This window comes from Siphateles boraxobius, unplaced genomic scaffold, assembly GCF_051911475.1.
Source record: "Siphateles boraxobius isolate OS27281-9 unplaced genomic scaffold, OSU_SipBor_1 66, whole genome shotgun sequence".
In the NCBI taxonomy this organism is placed as follows: Eukaryota; Metazoa; Chordata; class Actinopteri; order Cypriniformes; family Leuciscidae; genus Siphateles; species Siphateles boraxobius.
This window is the reverse complement of record NW_027509193.1, coordinates 20,446,837-20,471,167: the sequence shown is the minus strand read 5'-3', so window position 1 is coordinate 20,471,167 and position 24,331 is coordinate 20,446,837. Positions and strand designations below refer to the sequence as shown.

The 24,331-nt window shown below is 41.3% G+C and overlaps 1 protein-coding gene across 4 annotated transcripts in view; it reads left to right on the top strand.

Moving 5' to 3' along the window:
- elfn2b (extracellular leucine-rich repeat and fibronectin type III domain containing 2b) overlaps positions 1-24,331 on the top strand; it is a 130,773-nt gene that overhangs the window by 49,195 nt on the left and 57,247 nt on the right. Inside the window, exon 1 of one of the 4 annotated variants that reach the window (XM_077212915.1) lies at positions 6,990-7,024. The exons of the other annotated variants lie outside the window; for them this stretch is intronic. The gene's annotated coding sequence lies outside the window, so the exon portion shown is untranslated. Of the gene's footprint in view, positions 1-6,989; positions 7,025-24,331 lie in introns of those variants that run through there. 4 annotated transcript variants of the gene reach the window in all.

Sequence of the window (24,331 nt, the reverse complement as noted above, 5' to 3'; positions counted from 1 at the left end):
CCCCATCAGTGAGGTCCATGCTTTAAACAAATAATATACTATATATCATTTAGCATTTTCATTAATAGTGGTTATTATTTTGCTTTCAAACTATCTATATTTTAGGTGAATATTTGTCTCTGTTTAATGAGACACCAGATCTTATTTGTCTGAACGTTCAAGTTTTGACATTTCTTAAGGGGCAACCATGCACAAAACATTTCTCTGAGAAAGACCTAAAGGCGAATTTATTTGTACATCTAATCCAGATGGGACATTTAACAAAAAGTCATTTGCAGTCTTTGTAAATACCATAGAAATATTAAATGTCACCATGTTACGCTGTCATTTGAATTACATTTTAACAAAAACATAAAACTATATGCATGCAGATTTTGAAACATAAAAGCATCTTCTATTTACCCTTGTGTAAAAGAAGTAAAATATTTTCTTTTGAAAAACTGTACTTACAAATAATATAACATTAATGAAATAAAAGGCCACTTAAGTGTACTTTAATAGACATTTTCATGACTGAAAGTTTTATAAATGGTAAATGGTCAAATTTAAAGTCTTACATTAAAGTTAAATTGAAATAATGTTTAAATAAACTTTTGTTGTGCTAAAGAAGTACACTTATCTGTATAGACTTATAATTACAAGTATATTTAAATACATGACACAAGTTTTAATAGAAATTACATTAAAGCAAATTTTAGTTAACGAATAAATTCTTGTCAGTTCATTCAACAGTACACTTTAACCATATTTCAAAGACAATAGTAATTTTGAAATGACATATATAGGATGTATTTAAGTCCTACTTAAGAGTTTCAAAAAGTACTCTCAAGTTCAGCTAATTGCATTGATCTAAATTTTATTTAATAGCTGTTAAAATGCAATTAAATCATAACAGTTTTCACTTAAGTATATGCTTTTAAACTACACTATTCTGCAATAAGTTTTTTAAAGTAGGCTAAAGTGTACATCTTTTTCACAATGGTATAGACTCAAATTTAGCTTGGTCCTCATTTTTTTGTACAACAGGGAGTAAAACACCATCCCGGTCCTCCTCAGTCCAGCTTTTTACAGAGGTGGAGGCCAAATGCAGCCGTAATTGGACAAACATGACCTCATGACCGTCAGCTCAGTCATACAGTCAGATTAGCTTCTCTGGGAACAACAGCACAGCTGCAGGGAGCTCATGCCGTCTCTACGACAACACGAGAGATGTACCTTACGCAAGCTAGGGCCTGACACACAGAGACCTGAAAGCAGGAAATTCATTATGTCACTCTGACCCGTTTGAGCTCGCCACACACTGATTCTCTCTCTCTCTCTCTCTCTCTCTCTCTCTCTCTCTCTCTCTCTCTCTCTCTCTCTCTCTCTCTCTCTCTCTCTCTCTCTCTCTCTCTCTCTCTCTCTCTCTCTCTCTCTCTCTCTCACACACACACACCAACAACATGCAGCAGTCTGGGGACTTCTTAGTTCAAGTTATACATACCTAATTAAAACAAAAAGGCAACCAATTAGGCAAGAGACCTGATGACAGAATTAACATATCAAAGAGCAGAGGAATGAGGGAATGGGGAGAGGGGGAGAAAGAGACATGCGACAATTAAAAGGTCAAAAGAGGTAAGCAAAGAAATATATTGTGAGAGGTATAGATAGAGAAATGCATAAGGGTTTAGGCAGCACAAACGTCTAATATGACTTCTCTTTGCTCTGATCTTGTGCCTCATGCGGTGCAGAACCCAGCAGGGTCTCAGCACCATTATTTAAAGAGGAGTGCTCAACACGCTCCACTTCTGGAGGGCGGAGGACGGCCGCATCTTCAGCCGCATACTAAAACATCAGTTCACAGAGACGCACTTGAGAGGCTGCGGCTGGGACTGTTTGAAATGTAGCGAGAGCTTCGAGAGATTTCTGAGGCAGAAAATTAAACAGATGGCAAAATCACAAACAGAGGGCCTGCTATCCCAGCTGTTTTCTCATTCTTTTCTCAAGTCTTAAGTGGAACTATGTTTTCTCTCTCAAATCATATTATCTTTTTTTTTTTTTGTATCTGTATTATCATTTCTTCCTATTTATAAGTGTCTCTATTTTCTTTCGGCTTTAAATTACTAGTCAGTCCTTTTTGGAGGGCTAATTTCAGAGACGGATTTTGGACGGATCTGTCTAAAGGCCCCCTCGGTAGAAATCGCGTTCCCCCTCCCCCTCCCCCTCCGCAGCTCTTCTGACCCCCAAAAAGCCCACATCTGGAAACTCAGAGAGGGAGATATGAACTGTGTGTATGAAGGTTTTAGATCCTGTTGCTGTCTATCCCCACCAGATTTGTTATCTGAGCATTCATAGCCACTGTCAGTTAATTAAGATTTGACGCATGAACTCTTAACTTGATTGGGCTCGTTTATTAAAAACTGCTGTGTGCGGAATATTGATAAGACTTTCTGGTGTTACGGAGGTTGCCATATTTAATATTTACTTTAGTGACCATCACTATGGTTACTGATGCTATTCTTGGCTATCTCAAGAATTGGATAGGGGGTTACTTGTTCATACAGACAGTTTTTTCGATAAGCTTGGGTTTGCAGTTACATGTACAGAATAATTTGAGTCTGTAGTAACTGTTAACAAATTATGTTTGTAGTCATCATTTCATCCCCCCCCCCCCCCCCCCCCCCCCCCCCACACACACACACACACACAAAAGATATTATTTATATTATTATATATTGTTTTGGTTGATTTGAAAAAAAATTGATATTTGATGCATTTACATTAATGTTCAGGTGTAAGTTTACAGTTTCACAAGTTTGTCATTTTGCTTTGTATTACAAATTGCTTTGTATTATTACAGTTTTTTTCGATTGCTAAACGACAGTGAGCACAACTGGAGCCACAAGTGCAAAACTCTAACTACAGTCTGCATTACCAACAGTCACCTGAGCTAAACAGTTCACATCACCTGCAATACTCATTCCAAGCAACACAACTCTTAACACATGGCTCAAAACAGGCTCAGTGCAGCCAAACACTACACAACCCTCACTGAGATAACACACACTGTCACTCAGAACACACAGAGAGTAAAAACACTAGCATCAAACACCAATATAGAAAATGCTAACTTTTCTTCTTTACAGTTTGAACAATTTCAGGGACTTCATACAAAGTAATATTTCCTAGAATAAAAGAGTGACATTCTTTCACATGATTTATTTAAATTTTTAGAACATAACAATTCTTTACTGTAAGGTAAATGAAAATTAGCAGTTTGCTTCAATAGTCTGTAGTAATTTACGGAATTACAGTAATAAGAAAAAAAAGATAGACACTAAAAGTACATACTGTAATTCGAACAAATAACAAACAAGACACCTGCTTAGCCTTTCAGCTGAAATTGCAATTAGCAGTGTTTGAAAGGCACAAGGCTGAAATCTATTCTGTTTTGAATGTGTGGTTCACAGTTTTGACAGCAGTGTGTTAGCATTTGAACAAAGTGCTGTAAATCCACAGTGTTGTGCAGGTTGTGGTTAAAGTCATGGGATAAGTGTGTAGAGTTTTGAAAACTGTGTTCAAGCAATGAAAAACGAACTAGAGTTTGGTCCACATGAACTGCTGCTGTACAGACTGTAGTTAGAGTTTTGCACATGTAGCTCCAGTTGTGCTCACTGTCGTTTAGCAATCGAAAAAAACTGTAAACGGACTACAATTAGTTAATATGGTGTTATGAAATCTGCACCCCTTACACATGGAGTACACATAAAACTGTGCAGAAGAAAGAAATGAGGGAGAAAGAACAGAGGAGAAGAAAGGGGAAGGGAGGGGGAAGCCAGAAAGAAAGAGTCTCTTGTCCTGTGATCATAGGCAGCTTGTCAAAGTCTCCCTCGCCGACACTTTAATGATTCCTCACACGTCAGAAACAAACTCCGAAGATGATGATCATCTTTTCATCTGCTGTCTCTGGCCTCATTACTGCCACAGCGCTCTTGGTCAGCAGTGAGGATCGGGAGTAAGAGAAAGAAAGAGACCGAGTCACAGAGAAGAGTAAAAAGCAAAACATTTTGATCTATAATTTATTTCCAAAGCAACGCCTTTACTCAGCTCCTGAAACATCTTAGGAACATGAATGGTTTATGATCATTATTTCAGCAAGTCACAATCTTTCAGTCTCCTCCCTCTTGTTCTTATTCTCCTTACATGTTTATATTTTGCGGACCTTGTTCTGTGGAAATCTTATTAGTGATGTTTGCTAAGGCAGCATTTCTCATTATTAGGGTTAGGGATTTGAATTGACATTAATATTGTATGTTGTTATGGATGTCTGCCAGACCATCAGACATTGAAGGAGGGACCTGAGCTATATCTATGGACTAAGCTTCTTTCCGCATATAACCAGTCAATAGAAATGTTTCCATCCAAAGTTTAAAACTAATGCACGAAATTGAAATATCAAATAAAAAGTTTGCGAATAAACCAGCATTTCCATCCCTTGTGTTCAAGAGAACAAAATCGCCACTTCCTGAGAAATTGGCAGAAAATATCTGAAATAAAAATGGAAGTTGCTGCAATCAGGGATGTCACTGTGGCTCTTTTTTCCTACATCATAAATGACTTGAGTCTCAGGACGTGCAGACAAAACGCAATAAATGCTGTCATGTTATCTTGTGTTCGGGTGCCTGTTTAGAAATGCAATCGTGTGGTAGAGAAACTTTAGTAAAACAGTGAAATGCAAATTAATCAAGAATCTGAAAACTACTGAGACTGAACGACAGGGTTATATAGAAATTTGGTAAAAAGAAGGAGTGACCATTGACTTTAAACCTGTTTTCAGTTGGTCAATGGAGCAGTCTATTTCAGTTAGTAAAATAGTAACGCGCCAACATTGCGCCTGAACACACCTCGTTTTCAGACCAGCATGCCCAGGGGCGCACAAATGGGCGTAAATGCATTTGCTATTTAAACAACATGGCGCAAGATGTGAAAATAACTGGGTCAGGCTGAAATTAGCAAAAAACACTTGCGTCGCGCCTAGGGCCGCATTGCACCGGATGTAAGATAGGGCCCTAACAGTTAATTGGCAGTAAGAAATTAAGGAGCCAGTTCCAATAACTACCCTAAAGAGATACAGACTCTGAAAAACACCAGGAGAAAGGTGCTCATGCAGGGTCCCAGATCACTGCTGTGAACATGCCAAGGTCCTGCTGTAGGGAGGCTTGAGGACTACAGATGTGAACAGAGCAATAAACTGCAATGTCTGTAATGTAAGACGCCTAAGACAATGCTACAGGGACACAGGAAGGACAGTTAATTGTCCTTGCAGTGCCAAACCATGTGTAAACATGTTTCCCCCCAGACGTGTGTGAGAACTTAGAACAGAAAGTGGTGGAAGTGTGAGGTAACATCTCACAGCAAGAACCGGGAAATCTGGCTCAGTCCATGAAGATGAGATGCACTGTAGGACCTACAGTAAAACAGCTGGTGCCACACCAGGTACTGATTTAAACTCAGAATGGTGGCAATTCAATGTATTTTCATATCTCAAATAGTAATAATAATGACTGTAGAATAATTAATATTGAGTATCTTGCATGTTAGAAAATATTGCTAATTAAAAGGTTACAATCACAGCCAACACGGAATGAACCATCGCGCATTGCAGAACAGCTCACAGTAGTGCTGTTTCATTATTCGTTCCTGAATGAATCGGTGTTTTGATCGAATGGCTGAATGATTTATTGATTCGCTCAACGTGTTTAGTGACTGAATGAATTAGCGTTGACATAAATGCAATTGTCATCACCTATTGGCATAATGGTGTTATCTGCAAAAAGACTCACTGAAAAATACCCACCTTTTAGCTCAATATAGCATATAGCTCCCTTCCTACAATATGTTCAACTGTATATGTTAGATTTGTGAAGGAGATGTGCTGCTCTAGTGGACATTAGCTCTTTTTTTCCTGTCAGCTGAGGTGTTATGGAGGATGTACTTGGGACAATCAGTCCCAGGTGAGCCTGATGACCCTGTCCCCTGAGGCGCCCCACTCACCCATAATGGTTGCAGCTTGGTAGTAGACAGAGAATAATATCCATTTAAAGCACCCAGGTCACCACACCATCTGGCCCTTTTGGGGAAGCAGAGAAGCCTCTGTCCCAATGATACGAATAATTATTCTTACACAACTCTGCATTTATTCTCTGTTTGAGGTCTACTCTTTGGTCCCCAGTTTGTCATTCACTATCCTTAACCATACATGTATTGGAGATGAACAGCAATATTCTCTTATCCTTGTTAGCATTGTCAACCGCTTGTTAGGTGAAATTAGTTTAGTTCAGTCCGCAACAGACAATTCAGTTTAATTCTACTATAGGTACAATGGTCACAAAGACAACAACTTAAAAACATTCAAAATAATGTATTAATGGAAATGAGGTGATGTGAAGTTAAGATGTCATAATTTACTCATCCTCATAAGTGTTATTTTAGTATTATTCACTATGTATTTATATATTATTTATTAATTAATTATTTTTTACCAATATTATGAATAAACTTTTATTTTATATTTTTAGTTTTAATTTTAATTTAATAATAATTGTTTGTGTAACTTTTATTTTTTTAATATTTCTATTTAGTTCTATCAAGTTTTTGTACCTGATTTTACTTAAACTTATTTATTTCAGTTAGTTGCCAAAGCAACATTTTAATATAAGTTTTCATTTAATAATATGAATGTTTATTTTATTTTAGCTTTATTTTAATTACTGATTCTTAATTTAGTTTTAGGGAACAATAGCAGCACTAATCCTCGTGTTTCAGAACTGTGGGAAACAAATATGTGTTGAAAAATGTCTTTTTTTATTATTTTATTTTAATTAATTAATTAAATATTTTTTTTATTAAATTATTTTAATTAATTTTTTTCATATTATGAAATCCAATGCGCACCAATACTGTTTGGTTACAAGTATTCTTCACAATATCTTCTTTTGTGTTCCACGGAAGAAAGAAATTCATACAGGTTTGGAACAACATGAGGGTGAGTAAATAATGACAGAATTTTAATTTTTGGGTGAACTGTCTCTTTAAGAAATATCATTAGCTTATTATAAAACAATAGAACTCAATGGGGGAAACACAGGGATTGTGTGTGTGTGTGTGTGTGTGTGTGTGTGTGTGTGTGTGTGTGTGTGTGTGTGTGTGTGTGTGTGTGTGTGTGTGTGTGTGTGTGTGTGTGTGTGTGTGTGTGTGCGTGTGCGTGTGCGCGTGTGTGTGTGTGTGTGTGTGTGTGTGTGCGCGCGTTCGTGCATGCTAGAGAGAGAGAGAGAGAGAGAGAGAGAGAGAGAGAGAGAGAGAGAGAGAGAGAGAGAGAGAGAGAGAGAATGTAGAGAGAAATCCGTGCTAAACAAAAAAAAGAGCAGTCAGAGTAGTCAACAAGTAGAGGGAATATGAGGTCCTGGAGCTGACTGAAAGGGAGAGATAGAATAAGAGAGAAAGAGCACTAGAGTGAGATATGGGGAGTTATTCTCAGTGATAAATCAAATAGATGCTCTTGTGAATGTGACCAGAGGATTGAGTACTCTTTAATATCCAACCCTGCTTATGGAAGCCCTCCAGATAGGTGCTCTGTGCCCTCTCACACTGAGCAGTGCCTCATGAACACACATGTATCCGCAGAGGTGTGCACAGCGCTGTCTGACTCAGCCACCGTATGAGCAAGGGTGTAGGTTTGGTTAACGTCAGTCAACCTGTGCAGATGCATAGGTACAAATCCTGCAATCTTTATTTATGAAAGGTTTTTCCTCGCCATTTGGTACATACTGTACAGTATGTGGGTTGTCACGGTCTCTTTTAGCTACAGGCACAATGTCATTCTAATAAGAGGTATTGGCTACCCTATAATGTCATGAGGCAAATATAATCATAAATTATTTATTTCATAAATTAATTTGATTAGATAAAATGAATTTAAATGTAAAAGTCATCCTTTTGATGCTCTAAAACAGAGGTCTTCAATCCTGCTCCTGGAGGGCCACTGTCCTGCAGAGTTTAGTTCCAACCTGCTTCAGCACACCTGCCTTTGTATATTCAAGCGATCCTGAAGAGCTTGATGAGCTGATTCAGGTGTGTTTGATTAGGGTTGGAACTAAACTCTGCAGGACAGCGGCCCTCCAGGAGCAGGATTGAAGACCTCTGCTCTAAAATGTCATCTGTATAAAAAAGCAACTTAGAACCAGTCACATTAGGCCAGTAATACTTGGAGAAAGCTATCCGTTAACATTTCCATTAATCTTAATGGCAGTTGCTCAGTTTGTGCAAGACTTCCTGGAATATGCATTGTAAAATCTAGATTGAGGTATAATTATTGTTGAGCCAATCACCTTTTGCATTTTAAATGGAGAGTTCTCTGACAAATTAAAATCCTGCCATTTTCTCAACCTTATGTTATTTCAAACCTGTATGAATTTCTTTTTCTGTGGATCATAAAAGAAGACATTTTGAGAAATGTCTCAGTGTTGTCTTTTCTTTTCTTTTTTTCAAACACATTTTTTCCCTTTTTTTCAATCAACCAACATTTGGCATTTTTTAAATTATCACTCATTCATAATTGAAAGGCGTAGTTCAGTAGCATTTATATCAATTAAACAAGTCTTCAAATATCTAATAAACATTAAAAAAGTGTGATTGTAGCAATGTCCGATGTTATGAGAAGGAAGCATGAAATAAATAAATAAATAAATAAACAAATACAAAACGAAAGTAAAGGCAGCAGTCCCTCAATCCAGGCCTGGCCTCTCTCGATCTTCACGATCGTCGCTCCTACTTTTATGCTTCCGCACCTCCATGAGAGATACGAGACCGGTGCGTCGCGCAGGTGTGGCTCATCAGTAATCACGCCCCTGGCCTCGCGCCATTCTCTCACGGCCCTCGGCCTCGTCCTGCTCGCCACAGTGATATAGCATATATTAGTTTTCGGACCACCATGCTCTTTAGGATATTGGCGTTGGAAACTGTATTGTATATTGCATTCAGTAGCTGCAATAAATTACATTTAGTTATAACTGTAATTCCTACTGTTCCTATACCATCTGTACCAAAATCTACATTAATGAATATGAAATATTGAATACAAGCACAAAAGTTCACTTACACAAAATCATCTCTTAAGCTCGCAGCTTTATTTAACTCAGGCCTTTCTATTTTGGGGGGATGCAAATCGTGTCCACGCACCACATTGAAACTTTTCAGAAACTTGCATGCTCAAATCCACAGTGTGTTCTGCTGTTGGACTGTATCCAGTGGAAATAGCCAGTTAGAATAAATCCACACACACAGCTCTCTGCAGGACAATTTGAATGTGGAATAAAATGTTTAATTCATGACCACTATAAACACATATCCTTGTACAAAAATTTACTCCACAGGAGATCGCTATCAAACAATCCTCGGTAGGACGTTCTTAATTGCATTCTGTGTGTGTGTGTGTGTGTGTGTGTGTGTGTGTGTGTGTGTGTGTGTGTGTGTGTGTGTGTGTGTGTGTGTGTGTGTGTGTGTGTGTGTGTGTGTGTGTGTGTGTGTGTGTGTGTGTATTATTTGTTATCCCTGTCTTCGCTCCTGCTGGCACGTTCCCCAGAGTACTGGCACTATGATGGAGACACTAGACTCAACTTAACTCCAGGGTGAATTAAACAACTATGTCTATGTGCAGGACCAACAAATCTCTTTTCCTCATTCACTTCTCCACCGAGTCCCCCCTCTCCCCATGCAGGAGGCCTTAGTTGTTGTTTTTTTCAATATAAAAGCCCAGATATCCTTGTAATCCTCCCTTCTCCTCTCCCCAACCTCCCTGGCTGCAACCTCCTGTAATTGAAAAATGGCAGGCGAGGAGATTAAGCGAGACTTATCCCTCTGAGGTGTATGTTTTATCACGCAGCAGCAAACAGCAATCTCTCCTTCACCCTCATCCACAGGAAACTTTTGCCTTCCTTACTGTTCTCCCTCTTTCCTGCCTCCTTGGTCTCTCTTGCTCTGTTTGGCTCTGTAGTCTTGTAGTCAAGAGCCTCTGTTAGCACTGTTGTCTCTGAATTCAAAATGCCTTAATTTGTCTATCGTACCCCCACCGCCACCATCAGTAGGCTTAAGTTCCTGTTCGTGAACGTCAAATCTGAAATGTGTTTTTTTAAAGTCGGCACGAAAGGGAAATTACAATAGTCTTTTCTTCCCTATTGTGACATATATACGAGTGAAACGTAAATGTAGGGCGGGACTTGATTTTGTCTATTGGAAATAATTTGGATCATTGGATGGTTGTGGTTTGCGATTGCTGTGAGGTCATGTGAGTGACAGGATGTCATTTAGCATTATATACCAGTTAGTTCTAGTCCCCCAATTTGATTGGCTGAGCGGTGTTCCTGGCAGACTGTAAGTGTGTATTAGTGGTATGTCAAAATGGTAATATTGTGTCTAAAATTGTTGCTCATTATTAAAGAAGCAATGGTAGGAGGATGGCCAGTGTGTGCACATCTTGAAACAGCGGGGAACTCTGTAGGCTGTATGAAAAATTCTGCATGTGAAAAGATCAAATCCAGTTTGAATCTTGTGGAATATAAACACATCAACCTGATCATGTTTGGATACATCAATCAAAATGATTTTGTTCAGATTGAAACAATAGCTGTCTAGGTAAACATAGCTAATGAGTAGGATGATTGGGTGGCCATGATGATGGACAGAGGCTAATGGGCAAGTTTGGCCAGAATAATGGGGTTACACCCCTGCTCTTTTCGAAGGAAAATGGACATCTCATCCGAAAGATGGAGCTTTTTGACAGTATAGTGTACCCATCATTATACTGGGGCATTAGGACCCACACAGACCACATTGTGAACCCCCCTGCTGGATTCCCTAACACTTCCTCCAGCAGCAACCTTGTTTTCCCAGGAGTTTTCCCATCAGGTTCTTACCAGGTTCAACACTGTTTAGCTTCAGTGGGTGATCAGGCGAGAGCATTATTTCCTACGCAACAGTTTTTGGCTGACAGATGATAAAAATCCAGGAAATAAGGACAGAGACCAGCTGGCAAACCAGCTAAACAAGCAAAATTGGGCTTGGCAGAGAGACCTGTGAAAACCAGAAAAGACCAGTATACCACCTCAGGCTATTTTTTTTCATGCTATGATTTGGAAGATTCTGACTGCCTCATATTGTGCGTATTTCTTGAAGCATTTGGATCACCACAGTCTGCTGCTCTTCTCCTCAAGCAGCGTGGGAATCAGATGCCACCCCCAAGTATTTTTTTTATTACACTTCAGATGATGCACCAGAAGGCATTGGTTTTGCTACTAAGTGAGAGAAAGAGAAAAGGAGAGATTAACTCTTTCCCCACCATTGACAAGTTATCTCGTCTTTTAAGAGAAAACACTTTCCTGCCATTGACGAGATTTTACGGTTTTGTTATCACTGTTATAAGGTAGGGGCGCTATTACGAATCTCCTGAACGAGTACAGTTCAGATCAAAACACATGCAAAAAAGAAGCAGAAACGAGCAATCTCAAATGTAAGAAGATGTATTTGAAAAATAATGCAATCATTAACAATAAATGATGTTTTATTCAAAAAGTTCGGGAGGAGCACGCGCAGATAATTAACACGAGTGGAGAGCACTCAGCAATCAACGATAAGAGGTATATATACTCGGCAGTCTCACCCCAATTCATTGACAGTTTAGCAACCCTCCACCACCCCTTCTCCACACTACTTGTCCTAACCCAGGAGTAGGCAAGTTTGGTCCTAGAGAGCCACTGTCCTGTAGAATTTAGTTCCAACCAGTGTTGTCAGATATACGATAATTATCGTATTTGTACGATAATTTTGACCTCTGTACGATGTACGATCAATAATGAAAAAAATCCCATAATGTACGATAGTTTTCAGTCGTTCATCCAAACACACATCCTACCGCTTCTCTCTCTGACCCCGAATCATTTCGCAGGCTTGCCTGCACGCAAGGACGTATACACACACAGGCACCACACGGTGTCGCCCGGCCCGCACGTCAACACTACACATTCCCAAGTCTCACGGATAAGACCCCACCCCTCCCACCCCCAACAAAACGGAAAAATCCACCATACAACCCCCCCCCCCCACTCCCCATCAATAGAACAATCCATTCTGTACTCTGGGTTCGGGCCGAATTCCGAGTTCGAAGCCCTCCCCCCGGACAGCACGCCAAATATGCATTAAACTTACTCCCTCTAATTGTATGTAAGTGTGAACTAGTGAAACTGCAGAAAAATCAAAACAGCCTATTGTTACCGAGTGAAACGTCGACACAGGAAGCGGTTAGGACTGTACAAGCTTTGGGGGTGTTGATGGACTCAATCAACTCCATCTGTTTTGATCATTGTACTGAATCCAATCCAGACATACAGTAGTCTTTGACAAATACACGATTTTCTCAGCTTTTTGCTCAAAATGTTGCTTACCCATATTTAAGTGTTGATTAAAAAAAGAATGCATGAAGCTAGAATAAAACATTTTATCAAAATTTTTATTTAAAAGCAGAGGATCTGTTATTTCTTTCTGTTCAGATATTCATACAACAAAATATTCTGGGGGCCATGACATTTTTGTGAAAATTTTCAAAAAGATTTTCAAATTTTCACTTATAGACCTTATGTAGCCACGCCCCTTTTCAGCGCTGAGCTCGTTGTCTTTTGACTTCCGTTCTGTATTTTCACAGCGATCTTGCGTAGTTATGAATGAACGGCTCGTTAAAAAAATGTCCAAGGTCCATTTGTTAAGACATATGCTTTACAATGCTTATGATAAACATTACAGTTTATCATAAGATAACTTTAGATAACTTTCTCATGATAACTTTCGTTAACTCTACAATAAGTAAATCAACTTCACCAGCTAATTACTCCTGGAAAGCGTTGCCATAGAATTATACAGAGCGGCCGCAAAAAAGGAAGTTCAAAGACAATATTCTAAAGATGGCGGCGCCCTCGTTTCTCTGGCGCATAAGGTCTATAGAACATTTCAATGCTACAATTAAGTTTCCAATCATGTTCACACAGTCACCACTGGCTCCTCCCTCCCTCCCTAGATCTGCCTCCAACCTTAAAAATCCTCCTCCTCCAATGACAGGAGCTTACAAAACATAGGCAATGTGTTTACATAGCCATATTGCTGCTTATGTTTGTGCGACATGTAAAACATAAAGGCATGAAGGACTTTGAATGGCTATATCTTATGCAATCTAGCAGATGCACTTGGTCCCTAATTCACTGTTTAAATGATGGTGAATTCCTGCTGTTGGTGGTACTGCTCCAGCGGTTAACTGGCACTGGATGGGTTTGATGGGCAGTTGTGTAGGAGGTGTTTGCAGGAAGGATTTTCACGGTCTGGCATCGTGCTCAAGACTGTTTATTAAGCTGGTTGGTAAGAACATGCTGTTCTGGCTGTCGATTTCACATCAACTGTGCTCATGGTACATTGGAAGCAATATTTTTATTGTTTGTTTGTTAATGTGGAGGAGACTACGAGGTTAAAAAGCAGAAGTAGGAGGGTTTTTTTTAGTGAGCAGTTTGTCTCTGCTGTTACTGGAGAGAGATTATCTAATGACTGAAGATGTAGCATGTGGGTGGTATATTCCCTTGTCACATATAAATGCACACACATACACATTTGATATTCTTTTATAACATGATGGGGACTTTTCATGGACTTGGATTGTTTTTACTGATTTAATTCTATTTTGTATGAACTACCCAATGAAACATTTTTGCTTTTTCATCTGACCCACACACAGACAGTTTAATATGTATTAGTGAGGACCTCTCATATGCAATGATTTTCATACTTTTTGTAGAATTTAATAAAATATCAGCTTGCTGGAAATAAAATATTCTGTTCGAGTGGTATTTAAATGTATTTATTTTTTCTTTATTTTCATCACGAATCACGTCTCATATTTCATGTCAAGCATGCTTTTCATTTACACCGTTGTTTCTTTGGTAACCAAAGAAACAATGGAAGAGCAATAAAAAGAGCAATAAAATCTATACATTTGAAAAGCAGCACAAGTAAACTAAATCATGATCCTCATTTAACACCATCTAACTTTCACAGAAACATATTGACATTAGAAATTAGATTTATGAGCATTACAAATGGTATACTTCAAATGTCTGTTCTTGACATTTCACGCTATTTGCGCGGAATTGCTTTCACAGGTATATCCAGAGGTCAGAAGTGATTAACTGTGCTATAGGTTCATCAGTGCTTACATCAGATCAAAAAGTCTGTGTTATTGGAAGAATAAGAGACTCTGTATTACTAGTGGAATAAAGATGTTTGTGACCGAGTGAGAGTCAGCATGAAATGCATGTGCATGTCTGTTTGCTCAATTTGTTTGTTTATGAGTAACTGCACCCGCAGTGTCAGACCCTGTAGCAAAGCAATCTCAGTATAATACATTACCTCTAAGGCAATATGTTTCGCGACCTGATCCAAGACTAAAAGCATGGAGCCGTTCGCACTCTATGAAAAGGTCTCGCTTCATCCCTCACCTCAATCACGACAAACTCAATGCACATGACCAGCCACGGTCTTCTCACAAAGTCATTTAAACTCTCATGTTGGGCATTAAACCGATTCCTGGGGACTGTAAACTTTAATGTCAGGGTGTGTGTAGCAGTAGCTCTGCAGGTTTTATTGCAGATATTGTTGATTATGGGGGTGTGTGGCTCATGTGGCAGCTCACGATCAGGGCAGACAGAGTAGATGAGTGGGGTTTGGCTGTCTCTCAGGAAAGGCACATTTGCTAAGCTGACCCTGATGTCTAACATGACCCTGCTATTATTTTGCAGCTGCCTGTCTCAGCAGAAGACAAAGCCGCCTTGACCTTTTCACTCAACGTGTAAAATGTCCATGAATGACAAAAGTAAAAATCCCAGCCAATGAACAGGAAGTTAAGTAGGGTATTTGCTCACTCATGCAGTCTTATTTGGAGAAATAGAACTGTACCATCACATGGTTCTATGTCATTTAGGAGGATTTCAATTTTTGTAAACATACACTTGTTATGTACCATCTCTGTTTGAAATCTGCAATTGCAGTTATTCACGGAGTTATCAACTTTACGTGGGTTGTGCCTCGGCACAGCACTGCGTGGATGAATCCAATGTTTTGAGGAGACTGTGCGGGCTGTCAGTTACCGTGCCGGTGTGGAATGTGGATCCTGTCATTCGAAATCACAGATTCTACTTTTTGGAAGTATGACCAACATAAGAGATTTCACTGAAACATTTCATCTGAACAAGTTAGTAACATCCACTTTGGTTCTGACCAACTAAGGGGAAAAAAGCATTGCAGTAAATCGCGCTGATTAAATCTAGCGATCGCTTATCATATCACGTCAAACCATGCAATTTATACGTTGTTCTCAAATTGTTAATATTAACAACATTAGCATTGCGGGACTACATTTAATGCCCTTCAGATATTTATCCTTGTTTTCGCATGGGCCCGGTTGAAGTCTCTTTTTTTCTGTAGCCACTCCAAAGTTTTACAACGGGTGAATCTCTCGTTGTCACTGGTGATTGTCGTTTGAACCTTTCTGGATCCACCATCAAATTAATATGTTTAATTATATCAATTGCTGTAATATATGAAGAGTTCAGATGCAAAAGCTTCTAAGTGCCATTTGAAATTTTCTTCTAGAATGATAGAAAATTTCTAGAATACAAGAAAATTTCAAATGGCACTTAGAGGCTTTTGCATCTGAACTCTTCATATATAAATCTCCACCTCCAACATCCTCACACACAATATAGCCTACTAGCCGAGACACCTTCTTTATGTGTACAGATGGCTGGTTAAGTACTTGCTCAAAAATTAATTTTGGATAATTATCAACCCCAAAAAGTTACGGACTGGAGCTTTAAGTAACTGATATCAAACTTGTCATAATAATGATTATTGATGCAGGATGGGGATCTTTTTCTCCAACCCGATCTCATGAAATGTGTCTTTACAGCACGCATAGTATTTATCGTGCAATTAATACACGAAAATTAGTTTTTACATGCATATGATACACACTGTAAACCTCTTGGTTAGGATTAGTGATGTGTGCTATGAGCGAATTATACGTTTGGGTAGGATTAGTGGAGTGGGGTGCGAGTGCATTACACGCCATAAAGTGTGTATCATATGCACGTTAAAAACTAATTTTCAAGAATAAATTGCACGATAAATACAAAGCGTGCTTTAAAGACGCATTTCATTAGATAAGGCTGTTTTTTCACAAAGAATTATTGTATGACTTCTAAAAACTTGGAATATAGAACACAAATAGAATAGATAGTGCTTCTGTCTTTTAGCAGCAGCTTAAATATTAAGAAAATATTTAGTGTCCCACGGCAAACAAAAAAATTAAATGATTTATGATTAAATGATGACAGAAGATTAATTCATTTTACAATTTTAAAGTTTAGCCTTGGGGGAATGTGGTGAATAGTGATGGAATCCCTTGAAACAACTTGATTAAGGCACCAGAGTGACTTCTAGAATTTGTTACAAAAGTGACAATAGTATCATTCTTATTCGGCTTAATGTACAGTGTTGCATTTCTCAAAGTTATTTTTCTCAATTTTTATTCTCATTCGGAGCTTGACAAGTTTTCATTCTGAAGTTTGGTCTTGTTGGGATGGAGACTCACTTTGGATGTTTCCTTTTAGAGGGAACAAGAGATATTGTAAGATGATTATGATTCAGCATCTGCTGGTCTTTCAGTCCACATCTGTCATATTTATGTCTCGTGATAAATGACAGCTCTGCACACTTTTAGTGTATAGGCACGTCACCATGAAGCATGTGTTGCCTGTCCAGAGGTAGGTGTGTGTGCGTGTGTGTCGTCATCTAATACTAATAGCTCTCATCAGGCCAAATCAGGACAACAGAAAAATTGCTGTTTGCTTTACAGTAGTCATCATTACCTCAGAGAATGATTTTTTTTCTAGTCCAGTCTAGGCATGATCTTCTGTAATTCTGCTCATGACTGTATGTGCACAATGCCAACATCCTGATCAGAGCGGCCTGTCATTGCTTCTGCTGAATGGGATCAGTCGTGTTACTCATTGCTCATCTGCTCTCTTTTCTTCTTATAGCTCCTACTCTCCTACTCTTACAGTCTCCCTTCTTTCCCTTTTTATGTTCCCTTTTTACACTGTCCTCCTTTCCTGTCCTCTTCCTGACACATTCTTCACTGGCCTACTTTGATGAGAGACCAAAATTCAAACTTTTTGTGTACTGTACCTGACCTGGTAATGCATGAAATGAAAATGCATAAACATAGCCATTTTGTTAAGACTCTGTCTTGAGAACTAGTAATATGACCTACTAGCAGTTAGTTAAGGGTAATAATCTGTCTTACTTTTTTGTATTTAATTAGAGCAATATGTGGCTTTAAAATGTTATGAACAGTCTTAAAGAAAAAAATGGATAACTAACTTGTAAGGCTAGTCTTAGTCGTTTATGCAACTGGCCACTGAAGTTTGGACAGTGTCAGGCATTTTGGTTCACAGTCCTGCACACTATCAGAAAAAAAGGGGAAAAAATTTAAAAAAAAAGATATATATGCAAAAATTTTACCTTTAGGGGTGTAACACCTGAAAAAATTGTAGCTCTCAAAGGTACACCTGTGTATCTTATCTATTGCTTTTCTACCTTAATGTACCCTTAAAGGACTACTAAATAATTAATAAGAGTACAGCTTCGTGTGTGTGTATGATGTTAAGTTAAACTGTTCATGTGTGTTTGATTTGAAACATAAATATCTTGTTGGTTGTTAGCGCTCACTTCATGTTTTGATCTTACTTGCCTCTTTCCATCTAGCCACAGACTCCAGACATTCTGAAAACTTCCCACATAGCAATTTTTTTCTGGCCCAGCTCCGGGCCACACAATCACTTTTCCCTCGGCCCAAGTACCTCAAAGAATGACGGCCCTGAAGTGGCCCAGAACTGGATTAAAGACAAAGGTCACACATGGGCCATAACCGGCCCGAATCTCAGCCAGTTAATCACCTTTAACTGGCCCTGAACTGGGCCAAAACAGGTTTTATCATTGGTACCCATTCTCAGCCATAAGTTAACCATATCGACACCACCCTTTAACCAGAAACCTCAAAACTGAGCCATAAGCAAGCCTAATCTTACCCAAACTATGTGAACAAATAAGGCACAAGAAAATTCAATTCTCAAAAATAGTTTATTTAACAATAGGCACAAGACAATAATACATTAATATTATTTCCTATTCTTTTAGTACATTCAAAGCTTAACATCTTAGTTATTACCACCTCAAAGTGGATTTAATTTCAAAATGTTCTGGTCTTTAACTACTGTTAAACAGTAGTTTACTTATTGTAGTAATACACAAGCCAAAAAAAAAAAAGAAGCTAGAATTTGTGAACACTATTTTAGTTGCCTGAACAGCCAACTATGTACAACATTTTTTAATTCTAACTAAATGAATCTATCAATGAATCTAGCACTGACATTTAAACATATTATAATGTAATTTTACTCTCAACAAAAACAGAGCTAGTTTTAAAAAAAATACTTAAAACAAATTTGCACATAAGAATGTTTGTATGTGTGAGGGAGAAAGTGATGCTATTTAGGACTGTCCTCAGGTAGTGAAGTACAGCTCTGCAGCCCCTCTTTTCTCCTCAAGCGCTCTATCTCCTTCCTCCATCTCTATCGGGAGCAAGCTGAAGCCATCTTTCTATTTTTGCTTCTATCTCCTGATCAGTGGCATGTGTCAGACGATTTTTCCTCACAGCAGCTAAAAGACAAAATACTAAATTAACAAATACATATACAAATATTCATCCACCTACTGTAAATAAATTTAGGTAACAAAATAAAATAAGGTTGCTTCGGTTAATTTTTATACAGGAAATGATTGCTTATAATGTGGCACTATTGAATGACCCGCATCACGGTCGGGTCTTCAGTCTGTACTCGCGTTCTCAAGTTCAGGGCAGTGAATCAGCTAACGTTACCATATAGGCAAAAGTTCACTTCAATAAAGAACAAGGTGACATCCGAGTTTGAATTCAGGTATTTAAAAAAGCTCCAAAAAAATAGATGTTCTACTATTTTTTAAAGATTGCCATTACATAACTTGCCAAAATAACCTTCGTAACCGCCACGGTCGATTTTTAATCGAGGTTAAGGGGTGGTGATGTCGCAGTGGATAATACACATGCCTTTGGTGTGAGAGACCGGGGTTCGAATCCACTGCGAGACACCAATGTGTCCCTGAGCAAGACACTTAACCCCTAGTTGCTCCAGAGGCGTGCGAAATATAGCAATTGTAAGTCGCTTTGGATAAAAGCGTCAGATAAATCTTGTATATGGGTGGTGATGGCGCAGTGGATAAGACACATGCCTTTGGTGTGAGAGACCCGGGTTCGAATCCACTGTGAGACACCAATGTGTCCCTGAGCTAGACACTTAACCCCTAGTTGCTCCAGAGGCGTGCGACCGCTGAAATATAGCATTTGTAAGTCGCTTTGGATAAAAGTGTCAGCTAAATGCATAAATGTTAAGGTTAAATAAAAATAGGCTACAAAAAAAAATAAGAGAGCTGTAAACACATCGCTTGATCTGTTTCGGCATGAGTGCAAAAGAGAACCCATGTGGATGCATATCTGCTGTATGCATTACATCTAATGTTAGGTCGTACAGAATATAGACTGTAAAAAAGAATAGGGTCGTGCACAAAATAGCTTCACTTACCTGAGCAGCGGTTGGGTTGTCTGACAGACGTCTTCTACACCCTTCCACTGTTGCCAACTAATTTTCAGGGGAAGTTGCTAAAGGCAGATCGATTTGTTGCTAAAAGTTTCTAAATGACGTTGTGACGTCATTGCGCTATGACGTAATTACATAATCGCAACGCAAAACTATGCCATTATGTTATTTGAAATGCTAATTTAGATTTGCTTGTAAAATCCCCAAGACCTGTTTTCAATTGTGTGGTGATTTGTACAGCCCCAAGCAGCACACGAAGCAGGCATTTTTCTCAATTCCCGTAATGAGAGGTTTTGGAAAGTTGCCCTCTGCAATATGGCGGCGCCGTTGACATACGCTCCAGTGGCCAATAGGGCGTCTTATTATGTCTATGGCCCCGTCCCTGTGCTTGTTGTATTTTGTCTTTCGGTTTTCACAGCGATTTCCACAGTGATCTTAAGGAATTATGAATGAACCGCTCAGTCTATGTAGCTAGCTTGTACAAATGTGGTTTGGAATAGAGTCATTTTCCAAAAGTTGATAAAGTTGCCAAATAAATGTAAAAATTTGCTAAATCTGTTGCTAGGTGCTTTTTGGAAAAAAAGTTGCAAGGGTAGTCAAAAAAGTTGCTAAATCTAGCAACAAAATTGCTAAGTTGGCAACACTGAACCCTTCAGCGGGAGAAATTTCAAATGACGCATCACGTGAACCTCATCCACCAACCAGAAAGCTGCTGTTACCGTGGCGATCGCACCAAAATAAACAATAGTTCACTGCACAGTTAATTGCACATATTTATAAACTGTTATTTAGTATATATATATAGTAAGTTTTAACAATTGTCATGTTAGGAAAATTTATATTTTGTTCAGGTCAAATGGATTTTGGATTATTTAAATTATTATTGAATTTTGTGAACACTGCTGAAAACTAAATGCTATATTTATTAATTATTTATCATTTTTTCTGGCTTTTTTCACTGACTCATAAGTCAATTCATATTATTATTGTTATTAATTATTAAAATCATTTCATCTCTTTCGTAGTTTTGATAACGTCTCGGTTACATATGTAACCCTCGTTCCCTGAGTAGGGAACGGAGACGTTACGTCGGATGACGACGAATGGGGTTTCGCTTAGAAAGCCTATCAACTTCGAGTATTACAAAACGACTCAATGGCAAAGAAATGCCATGGGTCTGCAGAATTTGCATGGCGTAACTCCGCGTCACCTCGTGGGTATAAAAGGAGGACGCCGGCAACAGGCAGATATGTTTCAAGACTGAGCTCAGGCGATCCCCGCGGTACAGCGGAAAGTGGCAGGCAGACGTAACGTCTCCGTTCCCTACTCAGGGAACGAGGGTTACATACGTAACCGAGACGTTCCCTTTCGTTGTCACTCCGAGTTACGTCGGATGACGACGAATGGGGTTACCAGTCTAATCACGCCACCTTCTCAGCTGTCTTCCAGTGCCCTGCGTAAATCTGAGATCCCTGTCGTGAGACTGGCACGGACGAAGGACTCCTATTTAGCACAGGAATACCAAGGTACACTGGGGAGCATATCCCAAGTTCAGGGAAAATATGCAATTACTGCCAACCCAGAGGGGGGGACTTAGAGAATACACATGTGACCCGAAGGAGACATGGAGAACACTGGGGTGTCCAGCCGCAGGTGGAATATTTCAACCCCAGGGGTGGCAAGGTGGCTTGCCAAGGGAAAGACACATGCTCGGGAGGCTTACAGTGGAAATACACATGTGGGGGTCGCTCAGGGGAGGGACCATGCACACGGGAGGCACCTAGCCGACGCACAGGCAATAGACACTGGCGCCAACGTCAGGAGTGCTGGAGGAACTCAGGGCTTTTCGGGGAAGCTCACCTGAGGAGAATATCGCACGTATCCAGTCCGTGGAGTGGAATGGCGAGCAAGCGAAGACACCTGAGCGGGTCCAGTACTAGCTGGTTGAAGCGAGTACATGAGAGGACACTGGCTCCACTCGGAGATTGTAGAATCTGGCGAATGTGTTAGGTGTCGCCCAGCCTGCAGCTCTGCAGATGTCTGTTAGCGAGGCGCCATGCGCTAGAGCCCAAGAGGATGCCACACTCCGGGTGGAGTGGGCAGTCACACCAAGGGGGCACGGTCGACCTTGCTGCTGGTATGCCAAGGCAATGGCGTCCACTATCCAGTGAGACAACCTTTGCTTGGAGAGAGCCTTTCCCTTCAGCTTCCCACCATAACAGACAAAGAGCTGGTCTGAGGTCCTGAAACACTGCGTCCTGTCTACATAGGCGCGGAGGGCGCGTACTGGACAGAGCAGTGCCAAGGCTGGGTCTGCCTCCTCCGGGGGCAGCGCTTGCAGGTTCACCACCTGGTCCCGGAAGGGAGTGGTAGGAACCTTGGGCACATATCCAGGCCGGGGTCTCAGGATCACGAGAGAGTAAGCCGGCCCAAATTCCAGGCACGCTTCGTCAACGGAGAATGCATGCAAGTCCCCCACCCTCTTGATGGAGGCCAATGCAGCCAGGAGCGCTGTCTTCATAGACAGGAACTTAAGCTCCACTGATTGCAAAGGCTCAAAGGGAGCACTCCGCAGGGCAGTTAGAACCACTGAGAGGTCCCAAGAGGGAACGAGAGGAGGGCGAGGAGGATTCAGTCTCCTCGCTCCTCTCAGGAACCTGATGATCAGGTCGTGCCTTCCAACAGACTTACCTTCGACTGGGTCATGGTGTGCGGCAATAGCGGCAACATAGACTTTCAGGGTGGAGGGAGACAGCCTTCGCTCCAGCCTATCTTGAAGGAAGGAAAGCACGACACTAATCGAACATCTCCGGGGGTCTTCTTGAAGAGAAGAGCACCAGTTGACGAAGAGGTTCCACTTCAACGCGTAGACGTGTCTCGTGGACGACGCTCTAGCGGAAGTGATGGTAGCCGCCACCGTAGGTGGAAGGGTACTCAAACCTGCTTCGTCCCGTCCAGGAGCCACACGTGGAGGTTCCAAAGATCGGGACGAGGGTGCCATAGGGTGCCCCGTCCCTGAGAAAGGAGGTCCTTCCTCAGGGGAATCGGCCAGGGAGGTGCTGTCGCGAGGAGTACTAGTTCGGAGAACCAGGTCCGGGTGGGCCAGTATGGCGCGACAAGAATGACCTGCTCCTCGTCCTCCCTGACCTTGCGCAGGGTCTGCGCAAGAAGGCTCACTGGGGGAAACGCATATTTGCGGCCCCGTGGCCAGCTGTGCGCCAGTGCATCCGTGCCGAGCGTGCCCTCGGTCAGGGAATAATACAGGGCGCAATGGGTCGAGTCGTGAGAGGCAAACAGATCTATCTGTGCGTCCCCGAACTGGTCCCAAATCAGCTGAACCGACTGGGGATGGAGTCGCCAATCTCCCGGGAGGGGCTGAAGCCGTGAGAGCTCGTCGGCTGCACAGTTCAGGGCTCCGGGGATGTAAATGGCATGAAGCGACCTCAGATGCTTCTGACTCCATATGAGGAGGTGGCGGGCGAGTTGCGACATACGGCAGGAGCGTAGACCACCTTGATGGTTGATGTACGCTACAGTGGCGGTATTGTCTGAACGGACTAGTACGTGTTGGTTCTTGAGCACGGCCCGGAAGCGGCGCAGAGCAAGACGTACGGCCAGCAACTCGAGGCAATTGATGTGCCAGAGGCGGCGGGGTCCTGTCCAGGAGCCCGCGGCAGCACGTCCATTGCACATGGCACCCCAGCCCGTGGAGGAGGCATCTGTCGTTACAACAACATGCCGCGAAGCTCGTTCCAGGGGCACTCCGGCCCGTAGAAAACTGAGGTCCGACCACGGGGTGAAGGTCTGACGGCAAGACGGAGTAACAGTTACTCGGAAGGTGCCGTGTTGCCATGCCCACCTCGGGACTCGGTCGCGAAGCCAAAGCTGAAGCGGTCTCATATGAAGCAATCCGAGCGGTGTTGCCACGGCTGCAGATGCCATATGCCCCAGGAGCCTCTGAAAGAGTTTCAGTGGAACCGTACTCTTGCCCTCTAACTGTCTCAGGCAAGTCAGCAGTGACTGCGCGCGCTCGCTCGTAAGCTGCGCGGACATGGCGACCGAGTCGATGTCCATACCGAGAAAAGAGATCCTCTGCACGGGGCAAAGTTTGCTCTTTTCCCAGTTGACCCGAAGGCCCAGACGAGCTAGGTGCCGGAGCACTAGGTCCCTGTGTTCGCATACCTGGTCTCGAGAGTGAGCTAGGATCAGCCAGTCGTCGATGTAGTTCAGGATGCGAACGCCGTGTTCCCGAAGGGGAACAAGGGCTGCCTCGACGACCTTCGTGAAGACGCGAGGAGACCGCACACATCCGAGAATGTGTTTGGCAGTGAGCATCTTGAACGGCAGCCTGTGAAGGGAACGGTTCAGCACACGCAGGTCCAGGATTGGCCGTAACCCACCGGTTTTCTTGGGGACAATGAAGTACGGGCTGTAGAAGCTGGTCCTCATCTCGGCCGGAGGGACGGTCTCGATCGCACCCTTCGCCAGCAGGGTGGCGATCTCTGCTCTCA